This window comes from Vulpes vulpes, chromosome 15 (assembly GCF_048418805.1).
Source record: "Vulpes vulpes isolate BD-2025 chromosome 15, VulVul3, whole genome shotgun sequence".
NCBI classification, from domain to species: domain Eukaryota; kingdom Metazoa; phylum Chordata; class Mammalia; order Carnivora; family Canidae; genus Vulpes; species Vulpes vulpes.
Genome location: NC_132794.1, coordinates 91,882,023 through 91,894,074, shown reverse-complemented (window position 1 = coordinate 91,894,074; position 12,052 = coordinate 91,882,023). Strand labels below are relative to the sequence as shown.

At 38.6% G+C, this 12,052-nt stretch overlaps 1 protein-coding gene and 1 pseudogene across 5 annotated transcripts in view; one reads left to right on the top strand and one right to left on the bottom strand.

Moving 5' to 3' along the window:
* The window catches only part of ARMH3 (armadillo like helical domain containing 3), a 183,590-nt gene that overhangs the window by 108,340 nt on the left and 63,198 nt on the right, over nucleotides 1–12,052 (top strand). The window lies entirely within an intron of this gene.
* Nucleotides 2,100–2,464, bottom strand: LOC112917010 (cytochrome c oxidase assembly protein COX20, mitochondrial pseudogene; annotated as a pseudogene).

Here is a 12,052-nt window from a genome sequence, read left to right as displayed (position 1 = left end):
TTCAGCCCAGGGCCTGATCCTAGAGACCGGGGATTGAGTCCCACATCGGGCGCCCTGCATGGAGCCTGCTTCTCCCTCTGCCTGTGTCTCTGCCTTTCTATCTCTCTCTCTGTGTCTGTCATGAATAAATAAATAAAATCCTAAAAAAAAAAATTTGGCTGTGGATTTTTTTTAAATGCCCTTTATTTGACTGAAAAAATTCTATTCCATTCCTAGTTTTTTGTGTTTTTTTATTATGAAAAGATGTTGGGTTTTGTCAAATGCTTTTTCTGTGTCTATTGGGATGATTATGTAGTTTTTGTTTCTTATTCCATTGATACGGTTATATTACAGTAAGCCACATTTGGTTATGATGTATAAATCTTTTCATATTTTGCTGGTTTCAGATTGTTAGTATTTTGCTGAAGATTTTTGGGTCCAGATATTGCTCTGTAGTTTTGTTTTTTTTTTCTTCTTGTGGTCTTTGTCTGGTTTTGATATCAGGATATTGGTAGCCTCATAGAATGAGTTAGGGAGGTGGTCTCTTCTATTCAGTTCTTTGGGAAGACTAGAGGGTTGGTATTAATTCTTTAAATCTTTAATATAGTTTAATAGTGAAGCCATCAGAGACTGGGCTTGTTTTCACAGGTAGCTTTTTTAAATAGTAATTAAAGGGGTGCCTGTATGGCTTAGTCAGTTAGGTATCCCAACTCTTGATTTCAGCTCAGGTCATCATCTCAGGGTCGTGAGATCAAGCACTGCCTCAGGCTCTCTGCTGGGTGTGGAACCTGCTTAAGATTCTCTGTCTGCCTCCTTCCTCTGCCCCTTCCTCGAATTCTCTCTCAAAACAAACAAACAAACAAACAAAAACCCAAAGGTAATTAAATCTCTTTGCTTGCTATGTAAGTATGTTCAGATTGTCTGTTTCTTCTTGAGTCAGTTTCAGTAATTTGTGTCTTCCTGGGAATTTGTCCATTTCATCTAAGCTATTTATTGGCATACGGTTGTTTATAGTGGTACTTTATAATCCTTTTGTATATCTGTAAGGTCAGTAGTAAAATTCTTTCTTTCATTTCTGATTCTGGTAATTTGACTCTCCTCTTCAACAAATCTCTTTTGTTGGTCTCACTAAAAAGGTTGGTCAGTTTTTTTGATCTTTTCAAAGAACCAGCTTTTGGTTTTACTGCTTTTCTTTTTTGTTTTTCTGTTCCTTATTTCATTAATTTACACTCTTTATTATTTTCTTCCTTCTGCTTGTCTTAGGCTTAGTTTGCTTTTCTGTAGAAAAAACCCTTAATGTATTTTTTAAATTATAGCTGGCACACAATGTTACTTCAGTTTCAGGTGTACAACATAATGATTGACGAGTCTATATAATATGTTCAATAAATTTTACATGATAGAAATAATACAGGGTATATTCTCTGACCACAGTAGAATGAAATTAAAAATCAACAACAGAGAGAAATTTGGTTAGAGAACATACTTTTTATTATTTCTGTCACTTAAAATTTACTGAGGTTTGTTTTATGGCCCAGCATATGATCTGTCCTATAGAACATTCCATATATACTTGAGGAAAATGTCTCTTCTGCTGTTGTTGAGTGTACTGTTTTCTAGAGGTCTGTTAGGTTTAACTGATTTATAGTGGTGGTCAAGTTTTCTATTTCTTTCTTCTTTCCTCCCTCCCTCCCTCCCTCCCTCCCTCCCTCCCTCCCCTCCCTTCCTTCCCTTCCCTTCCCTTCCCTTCCCTTCCCTTCCCTTCCTTCTTTCTTTTTCTCTTTCTTTCTTCTTTTTTTTTTTTTTTGAGTAATTTTTACACCTAGCATGGGGCTCAAACTCATGACCCCAAGATCAAGAGTCATATACTCTACTGACTGACCCAGCCAGGTGCCCATCAAGTTTTCTTTTTCTTTGTTGATCTTCCACCTGGTTGTTCTGTCCATGATTAAAGAATGGGTATTAAAATCTCCTTTTTTTTTTTTTTTTTTTACAACTAACATACTATATTTACTTCATTGAAAGCTTAGTGGTACATATAAGGTTTAATAAAGTTGACCTCAGTTTTGTTCACACTGACTCTGGTGAGTTGTATTTGGGTTTTCTCTGCTTGAGACTACTCATTTGCTGCTATTGCTATTGGTTTGTTTTCTTTCAGGATCAAGGTGGGTACTTTCATATAAAATCTTATTTTGAATTCCTTCTCTGGCAGTTCTTTCCTGGACTCTTAGCTTTGCATAATTATGCATACCTACAATGGAACTAGCATACTAAAGTCAACAAGATAAATCCTCCTACTCCAACATCACATGATCTTCTCATTCTACTAGTTAACAAAAAATGTCCAAGGTCAGCCACAGGAGAGCCTAATGAAACATACAGTATTGAATCCCATGCACAGGGAATGTTACTGTGCATCTAAAATTCCTAGGAGCTTAAAGGGCTTCCCCTTGGTGGTTTCACCATGCTCCAGTGTTGCAGCCATGGGCTCCAGAGCCCAGTTTTTATTTTTGTATTGTCTCTGCCTTCATTTCTGTCATGATGTATCTTTTTTTCACTCTTTTACTTTCTTTTTTTCTTTCTTTTTTTTTTTTTTTTTTTTTTTTTTTACTTTTTTACTTTCAACCTATTTGTATCTTTGAGTCTAAAATATGTCTCTGGTGAGGGGATCCATGGGTGGCGCAGTGGTTTGGCGCCTGCCTTTGGCCCAGGGCGCGATCCTGGAGACCCGGGATCAAATCCCACGTCAGGCTCCCGGTGCATGGAGCCTGCTTCTCCCTCTGCCTGTGTCTCTGCCTCTCTCTCTGTGTGTGTGTGACTATCATAAATAAAGAAAAAAATAAAATAAAATATGTCTCTGGTGGATGGCATATAGTTGGATCTTGGTTACTTTATCTAGTCTGCCTTTTGATTAGGTTATTTATTCCATTCACATTTAATGTTGATATAACTGAACTCATGTCTGCCATTTCTCTTTTAGTTTGCTATTATGTGTCTCATGTCTTTTGTATCCCTCAGTACCTTCTTAACTGCTTTCTTATGCAAAAGTGAATATTTTCCAGTGTAACACTTTGATTTAATGGTTTTTTTCACCTTTTTTTTTTTTTTTTTTTTTTTTTTAGTTATTTGATTAGTGGTTGCTGTAGGGCTTGCCATATACATCTTAACTTACTGGAATCAGAAACTTTAGATTTATACCAACTTAATTCCAGTGAGATACAGAAATATCACTCTTATGTAGCTTTAAATAACATACACATGCAACATTCACTATAATAAACTTTATTTGCCAACATGTATACTGGAAAGAAGAATCTCATGTATTTCCTGAGAAAGTAAGGATGCCTTAGAAATAGGGCCCTTGAGGCACCAGGGTGGCTCAATGGTTGAGTATTTGCCTTTGGCTCAGGTGGTGATCCTGGGGCTCTGGGGTCGCAGGCTCCTTGCAGGGAGCCTGCTTCTCCCTCTGTCTATGTCTCTGTCTCTCTCTGTGTCTTTCATGAATAAATAAATAAAATCTTAAAAAAAACAAAAGAAATAGGGCCCTAATTTTGTTCACTTTATCATGTCTGGAGCTAAGACTAGGTAAAAGTGGGGTAAAAATGTATTTAGAGTTTAGATACATTTTGTGAGAGATTTTCTCACATGTAGGTGTTAAACACAGCATTCTAGATCCTGCTCCATTCTTTGGTGAGCTACTAGCCTACAGCTCAAAATGTATAGAGAGCTCATTGGCTCCTGATGCTTGCATGATAAGCTTTGTAACAAAGAGTACAGTACAGAAGTAACAACACTAGTTGGTAAACACTTGTTTTGGAGGTATATAATTTTAAGAGAAGTACTTTGATGTGGAATGGATGAAGGAGTTGTTAAGTGTGTTCATTTATGTCTGGAGTCAGTGTTGGTTTATGGAAAATATTCTTGTCCTGTGCCCCATCTTTTGCATCTCATTTTCTCCCACCAATGTAGGGGCTGCTGACTGTGGCCTATTTTTGTTGGCTCAGATAAGGGACTATTTCTGGAATATGTCTCCTAAGAGAAAAGGAGTCAACCTTGAGCTCAGCCCTCCATCCTGAATCAAGCTGCTAGAGTATAAAATAGAAGGACCTGCTTAGTGGGTTCCAGGTACATGCTCTGAGAGTGTTAGTTGAGGCCTTCCAGATGTGGGCTCTTATCTTTTGTAAAGGCTGCTATTTTTTTTTTTTTTTAAGATTTTATTTATTTATTCTTGAGACAGAGAGAGGCAGAGACACAGGCAGAGGGAGAAGCAGGCTCCACGCAGGGAGCCCGACATGGGACTAGGATCACGCCCTGGGCTGAAGGCAGCGCTGAACTGCTGAGCCACCCGGGCTGCCCAAAGGCTAAGTTTTTATAGGATTGTGAATAGCCAACTTGAGGAACCTTATAATGGTGAGTTAGTTGGAAAAGATCTTGTACATATATCTGGTGACCTTACTTTGAATATTGTTTTGGAAAACAATTAGTCTTTTTGCTTGTTAATTACATTGATATTTTTCTTCCTTAATGAATTATGTCAAGTACTTGAACATTTTGGAGGTGGTTTGGAGGGACAGTCTTTGTGACGGAACCAGTGATGTTAGAATAGCTGCTACCTGGTGACTAGAGGTAATTAAGAGTCCTGGGCTTTGAGGTAAGTTGAAAGGGCTTGAGTCTGAGGAGATAGTTGCAGACGAAATTGCTGAGAGCACTAAAGAAGAAATATATGATTGGCAGTTTCCATTAAAGTGTTCTAGCCCTTGGTCCCAAGTGTATGAGTGAATGGGCCCCCATGGTAGGAGAGCAAATTCTCTCCTCTCTTTTTAGGTCCACAGTCTAACAACATTCTTTGTTTCTGTGAATGTGTATCTACACAGCAAAGGCCTTTGGTTTGAGTTCGTCCCACTAGTAGTTAATTTGGTCTCATACATATAATTTTTTTATGGTGTGGTAAAATAACTTTAGGTTTTAAACTTAGCATTGACTTTTTTATGGGTATCTGAGAAGAGCCATCTGATGTAAGTCCTTTATTCTGCTAATCTTTTAATCAGTAGATCCCACCCTATGTTTTTGTCAGTTATTAGGTAAGCATCCAAAACCTGGAAAGAGATTCAGAGAGAGAAAGAATGAATGAGAGGAAGTTTGGTGTGTTTGTGTGAGATTGACTTGGGATCCTTTCTTTAGAAATCTCTGAATTTGGGGGTGACTGACTGGCTCAGTTGGGTAAGTTCCGACTTCTGATTTTGGTTCAGGTCATGACCTCAGGGTCCTGAGATCGAGCCTCGTGTCAGGATCTGTGCTCCGTGCAGAGTCTGCTTGTTTCTCTTCCTTTGCTCCTTCCCCTCCCCGCTCTCTCAAATAAATAAAATCTTGAAGAAGAAGAAAAAGAAGGGGGGGGAGGGGGGGGGAAGAGGACCTGCCACCTCTGGTTTTAGGGGCATTTCTTTATTCTTCTGTTTCTGTCACCACTGCTTCTTTGTCTTTATAATTGTTTCTAAAAGCTAGGACTTGAGAACCAGAGGGGCAGTCAAGGTGACCTAGAATTGCTTCTTTCTCTGTCTTCATAGGTCATAAGGGGTAGGAAGGGTCATAAGGAGCAGGAAGGGGCTAGAGTCCAGCTGTCCAAAGCCTGTTATTCCTGGGCTTTTGCTTTTTCCCAGCCAGCTCCTCTCATCTTCTGGCTCTCTGGAGATGGCCTGCTTTGCTGGTATAGCTGTCCTTGGTCCTTTAGGGATGAGCTGCTCCCTAATTATTATTGATCTCGAGGTAAGACAAAAACTTTCATTTTCACCTGAGAAAAGGTTGATTTTTTTTTTTCTTCCTCTTCAAAAGGGACTCTTGCTGGGAAGTACAGACACTTAATCATGACTTAATTCACAAATGCTGGTTTCTAATTGTAATTTCTATAAATCCTAGCCACAAATGGGATCAGTAGTCATAATTTAGGTCTCTAATTTCTTTCCTTGCATCCCATATCTAGGGCACTAAAACAAGTAGTCTTTTTAAATTGTGGGCAGTTCTTCATCTTATCCCTTAATTTTCCCTCTCCGCTTTTTTCTTTCCCAAAAATCATGCTGGAACTTTGGTCATATAACTTAGGTATTTTAACCACATAGAACACGTTGGATTGTTAATCTGCTAGTAGGTTAAGGAAGCCATTACTACTGGGTAGCAATATATTATCCTGTCAGCAAATGCAACAGACATCTCTTCAGCAAATGAAACTTTAGCTTTCTATGAATTATTGTGAACAAAAAGAGGAGTGTTTTTGGCTCATGAGAGTGTAATCACTCTAAATCCTCAGATTTATACTAGAATGCCAGGTACCATACCTCTTCTTTTCTATTGGACTTTGATCTTGCAGATTATGAATGCCAGGATCATAGAACCTTGAAAACTGAAAGAACTGAAGAGGTCATCTTCTTTGGTCTCCTTCCCAAAGCATAAATCTTACTTGTTGGGGTCATGTCCAACTTCTCCTTGAACATTTAGTGAAATCGTGCTTAATACTTAAGGTTATAGGGATAGGCTCCCCTTGAGGAGCCTGCTTCTCCCTCTGCCTGAGTCTCTGCCTCTCTCTCTCTCTCTCTCTCTGTGTGTGTGTGTGTCTCTCATGAATAAATAAATAAAATCTTAAAAAAAAAATACTTAAGTCTATAGACTTCAGTTTTTTAAGTGATGAGAATTTTGGGGCACTTAGCTGGCTCATTTGGCAGAGGGTGCAACTCTTAATCTCAGGATTGTAAATTCAAGACCCATGCTGGGTGTAGAGATTACTTAAAAAGATAAAATCTTTAAAAAAATGATGAGGATCTATTCTTTATATTGGAATCTTCCTCTTTATATCCTGAACCTTTAGATGCAAGACCAAAAAACAGTACTCTCTCTTCTACCTACTAACTTCTTCAAAGGACTAAAATTAAAATGTATACTCCTGTTTTTCTGTAGTATCCTTTCTTCCTTCAATGGTTCATCATATGTCATGGTTTTAAAATCTTTGGCATACTGTGATTGTCTTTTAGACATATTCTAACTTTTCAGTTTACCTTCTAAAGTATGGTGTTAGGCCATGCCTTGTAGCAAATAAGCATTTAATAAATGTTTATTGAATTCAGTGACACCTAGAACTGGATCCAGATATGGTTTGAGTAGTTTAGATTAATGGGGTATTCTTAGCACCCGGGATCTGAACATGTTTTATTTGCAGGTTCCAACTGCATTAGTTTTTCAGCAGCTGAATTGTGTTGGTCCATAACAAGCCTAGGCCCCACTAAAACCTTCAAATCTGCTTGAAGTGGTTTGCTGTCAAGCTAATTCTCTCCCATCCTTAAATTACTCAGTTGGTAGTAGTATTTTGAGTGGTGGTGGTGGTGGTTATTTGCTTGTTTTATTTTTTTTTAAAGATTTTATTTATTTATTCATGAGAGACACACACACACAGAGAGAGAGAGAGAGAGAGAGAGAGAGAGAGAGAGGCAGAGACACAGGCAGAGGGAGAAGCAGGCTCCCCAGAAGGAGCCTTATGTGGGACTCAATCCCGGATCCTGGGATCATGCCCTGAGCCAAAGGCAGACGCTCAACCGCTGAGCCACCCAGGCATCCCTGTTTGTTTGTTTTAAATATTTATTTATTTGAGAGAGAGAGCATGTGCGCATGCACAGGGGGTAAAGGGGGGAGGGAGAAGGACAAGCAGACTCCATGCTCAGTGCAGAGCCCAGTGTGGGGCTTGATCTCATGACCCTGAGATCATGACCTGAGCTGAAGTCAAGAGTTGGACCAGACACCTAGCCAACTGAGTCCCACAGGTGCCCCTGTTTGTTTGTTTTAATGCTACCTGTTCATTATAGAAATTTTAAACCATACAGAAAAGTGCAAAGAACAAAGTAAAATCATTTAAAATCTCAACATTCAGAGCTACTGTTACTGTATTGGTGAATCTCCTGAACATCTCCAGTTGATCTTTTCTTTAAACTAACCTAAATGAAACTCTTTATCCTTATTAAATGTGTCTTGTTCATCATTCTAGCTTATCAGGATATTTTTTCAGTCCTGATTGTGTCATTCTATGTATTGGTTTTCTTTTATAGCTTTGTATCATCAGCACATTTGATAAATATGCCTTCTAAATTTTTGTCCAGATGCTTTGATCTAATCCTGACTCTGTTACTGATTTGGTGGATGATTTGGGAATAATTTCTCCCCTTTCTGGGTTTTGGCTTGCTGCTCTTATATAAAATGGCCTCAAAGACTGGAAAAAAAAAACCCTCCTTAAGAATCAACTGCAAAGCTTTTGGTAAAGAATAAATTTGTGAAGAAAAATCTGTGGGTGGAGAATCATCAGCCAGGGCCAGACTAGAAAAATAAAATCCTTTTATAGAAAAATCAGGGATGGCAACCTTCACAAGAATGGTTCAAATCTTCCTCTGTCCTCCTACTCTCCTAAAACCCCAGGAGGGGGATTTACTAGTTGAAATAAACTACATTAAATTAAATTAAATTATTAAAAAAGGAGAAGAAGAAGAAGAAGGAAAACAAAATTGCAGCAAGCATTAGTTCTTATATCAAGAAATTAAAACCTAACAGAACAATGAAGAGGCAGTTTGGAGTGAGGTCAGGTGGGAGGGCTTTACTGAGACAGAAGATACTCTTTACTGTTTTCTCTTTTAATTAGTAGTAAGCTTTGTGGTCACAGTAAAGCATCTTCTGAGTTGGGGTCTGTGGGGAGAGAAGAGTGTGAAACTCCCTGCTGCCTGCTCTTTCTCCTCTAAACAAGTCCTGCCTCATGCATTGCATTTCCCCTGGGTTCTTAAAGAAAGGTGTGTGATCATCTAAAACTGAAACTGAGGCAGCATTTTAAGCAGGCAATTAATGACATGGTAAGAATTTTTAGCTTCAGAACATTAATTGTTAAATGAATTGTGTCTGCATTTTACTGTCATTTTATTGTGATACCAGCCTGATTACAAATATAATGTTACATAGTGGAAGATAATAATAAGCAGAATTATGCAGTGATCAGACTTCAGGAATTTCTAACATTGAAGAAAGATTTTCTCCTTAAATTGTCTCTTGCTGTTCTTTTTATGTAGGCTTTGATTAATTTTACCTCGATTATACATTTCTCCCTGGGGCCCAGATATTGTGCATGCTCTAGCAAAGTGGGCTCCTATTGTAAGAGGTTTAATGAGATTTTTTTGTTCTAATTGGTTTCTATATAATTTTTTTTAAACCAATAACATGTTAGTGGGATGTCAAATACAGGGTGTGATAATACATTTTCAATGCCCTGTACACCGAAGAACATTAATTTTTCTCTCATTTGACATTATCTTCATATGATGAAAATTCTCAATCTTTTTTTTTTTTTTAAGATTTTATTTATTTATTCATGAGAGACACACAGAGAGAGAGAAGCACAGACACAGGCAGAGGGAGAAGCAGGCTCCATGCAGGGAGCCTGACATAGGACTCGATCCCGGGTCTCCAGGATCATGCCCCAGGCTGAAAATGGTGCTAAACCACTGAGCCACCCAGGATGCTCAGAAAATTCTCAATCTTAAGCAAGTTTCAGATACATTTGGTTTTCATTGGTCTCTCCTCTCCTGCATTTTTGTTGGTGACACCCCTGAAAAGGCAGCAGGATTACCTATCCACCTGTAGTTGGAACTCAGTCTGAGTACAAGGGTGTGGAAGATTTCTGACCAGGGTTTTGACCATACATTATCTTCCTAAAGGGGTAATTTACTAGTTGGGATTCAAACAGGGATGGATTAAAATCTGTTTCTTTTGCCCATTTAACCAGAATTAATTTCCTACTTAAAAAATGTGAACTATTTGATAAATTCTAGAGTACAGTATTAGTATGTATTTATTAAAAAGCTTGATCCTAAGATGAATATCTGTAAGCCACTCACCTTAATACATATAATGTTACCAACTCACTGAAAACTTCTTTTTCTTTTTTAATTATATATTAAATATAGTAAAATATGCAAAATCATAGGTGTGTAATTGGACGGCTTTTTACATATGTATATACCTATGTAATAACATCCAGATCAAGACTTAAAGCATTTTCATTACTACAGAAAGTCTCTCCTGACTCTCCTTTTCCCCAGAATTATGCGCTTTTCTGACTTCTTTCATCATAAATTAGTTTTTCCTGTTAAGTTCTTTTTTTTAAAATTTTTAAATTTATTTATGATAGTCACACAGAGAGAGAGAGACAGAGAGAGAGAGACAGAGACACAGGCAGAGGGAGAGGGAGAAGCAGGCTCCATGCACCAGGAGCCTGACTTGGAATTCGATCCCGGGTCTCCAGGATCCTGCCCTGGGCCAAAGGCAGGTGCTAAACCGCTGCGCCACCCAGGGATCCCCTCTTAAGTTCTATATAAACAGAATCATGTAATAGATCCTCTTTTGTGCCTGTCTTCTTACACTCAGTGTAATGTTTTTGAAATCCATCCACTTTGTGTATATTAGTTCATTCCTGTTTTAAAAAATTTAAACACTTTTAAATTGTAGTAAGAGGGATCCCTGGGTGGCGCAGCGGTTTGGCGCCTGCCTTTGGCCCAGGGCGCAATCCTGGAGACCCGGGATCGAATCCCACGTCGGGCTCCCGGTGCATGGAGCCTGCTTCTCCCTCTGCCTGTGTGTCCGCCTCTCTCTCTCTCTCTGTGACTATCATAAATAAAAATTTAAAAAAAATTTTTAAATTGTAGTAAGAAAGATATGAAATTTACCATCTTAACTGTTTTTAGGTATATAGTTTGGCAGTGTTAAGTGTATTCACATTGTTCTACAACAGATCTCCAGAGCTTTTTGATCTTGTAGAACTGAAACTGTATACACATTAAACAACAGCGCTGCGAATTCCCCTCCCCCAAGTCCCTGGCAACCACCATTCTACTTTCTATTTCTATGATTTTGACTACTTTAGGTACCTCATATAAGTGTAGTCGTATTTGTCTTTTTGTAACTGGTTAATTTCACTTAGCATAATGACCTCACAGTTCACTCATGTTGGAGCATGTAACAGGATTCCCTTCCTTTTAAAGGCTAAATAATATTCCATTGTATGTATGTATAAATCACATTCTGTTTATTTGTTTGTTGGATGCTTGGAGTGTTTCCACCTTATGGCTATTGTGAATAATGTTGCTATGAACATGGGTGCAACTATCTACTATTTAGTAGTTCATTCTTTTTTATTATTGAGAAGCATTTTATTATGTAAATATACCACAGTTAATTTATTCATTCTCCCCATTTATCAGTTGGGTTCTCTAAGCCTCTAGTTTTATCTTCTATGTCTCTTTCTCTTGCTTTCTTCCCTGTGTTGATTCGCTTCACTGACTCCCTCAACAGCTGCAGAATAAAATTTAAGTTCTGTAGCATTGTGTACAGTTCCATTCTTTTTTTTTTTTTTTAAGATTTTATTTATTAGCACAAACAAGGGGAGGGGCAGTGGGAGAGCAACAAGCAGACTCCCTACTGAGTGGGGAGCCTGACACGGGGCTCATTTCGAGGACCCTGAACCCCCCGGACACCCCCAGTTCCATTCCCAGTATGCTTTTTGGACTCTCTGTCCTCATCACAGCTATGCCAGACCTCCTAGAGTTCTCTGGACAGACTGTTTTATACTCCTGACTCTATGTATACATACATACATTTTCTCCCTGCCTTAGATGTCATTCCCCAACTTGTAAGCTTATCTCCTGAAATAGTACTCCTTGATCATTGCTTCATCCATAGAGCCAGGGCTAGCTGTACTATAGTGGTAGCTGTCTGCTTGTTTGTCTTCTTTACTAGGCTGAGAGCTCTTTGAAGGCAGGCAGCATCCATGTCTAACTCAGTAACACAGTGCCCATTTTCAGTGATTACCTGTTGAATATAGATCTACAAACAGACTTCTGCTCTCTTAGACACATGGGTATTCATGATACTGGCTGGGCCTGATCTGGAATGGGCTGTGAGTAATAGTACTTCAATTACTGTAAGGATTGATAGAGAGAGCTCCTAGGACAATTCAGAGACGCATTTCAGAGAATCATTGAACAAAAAATGTCAGTCACAC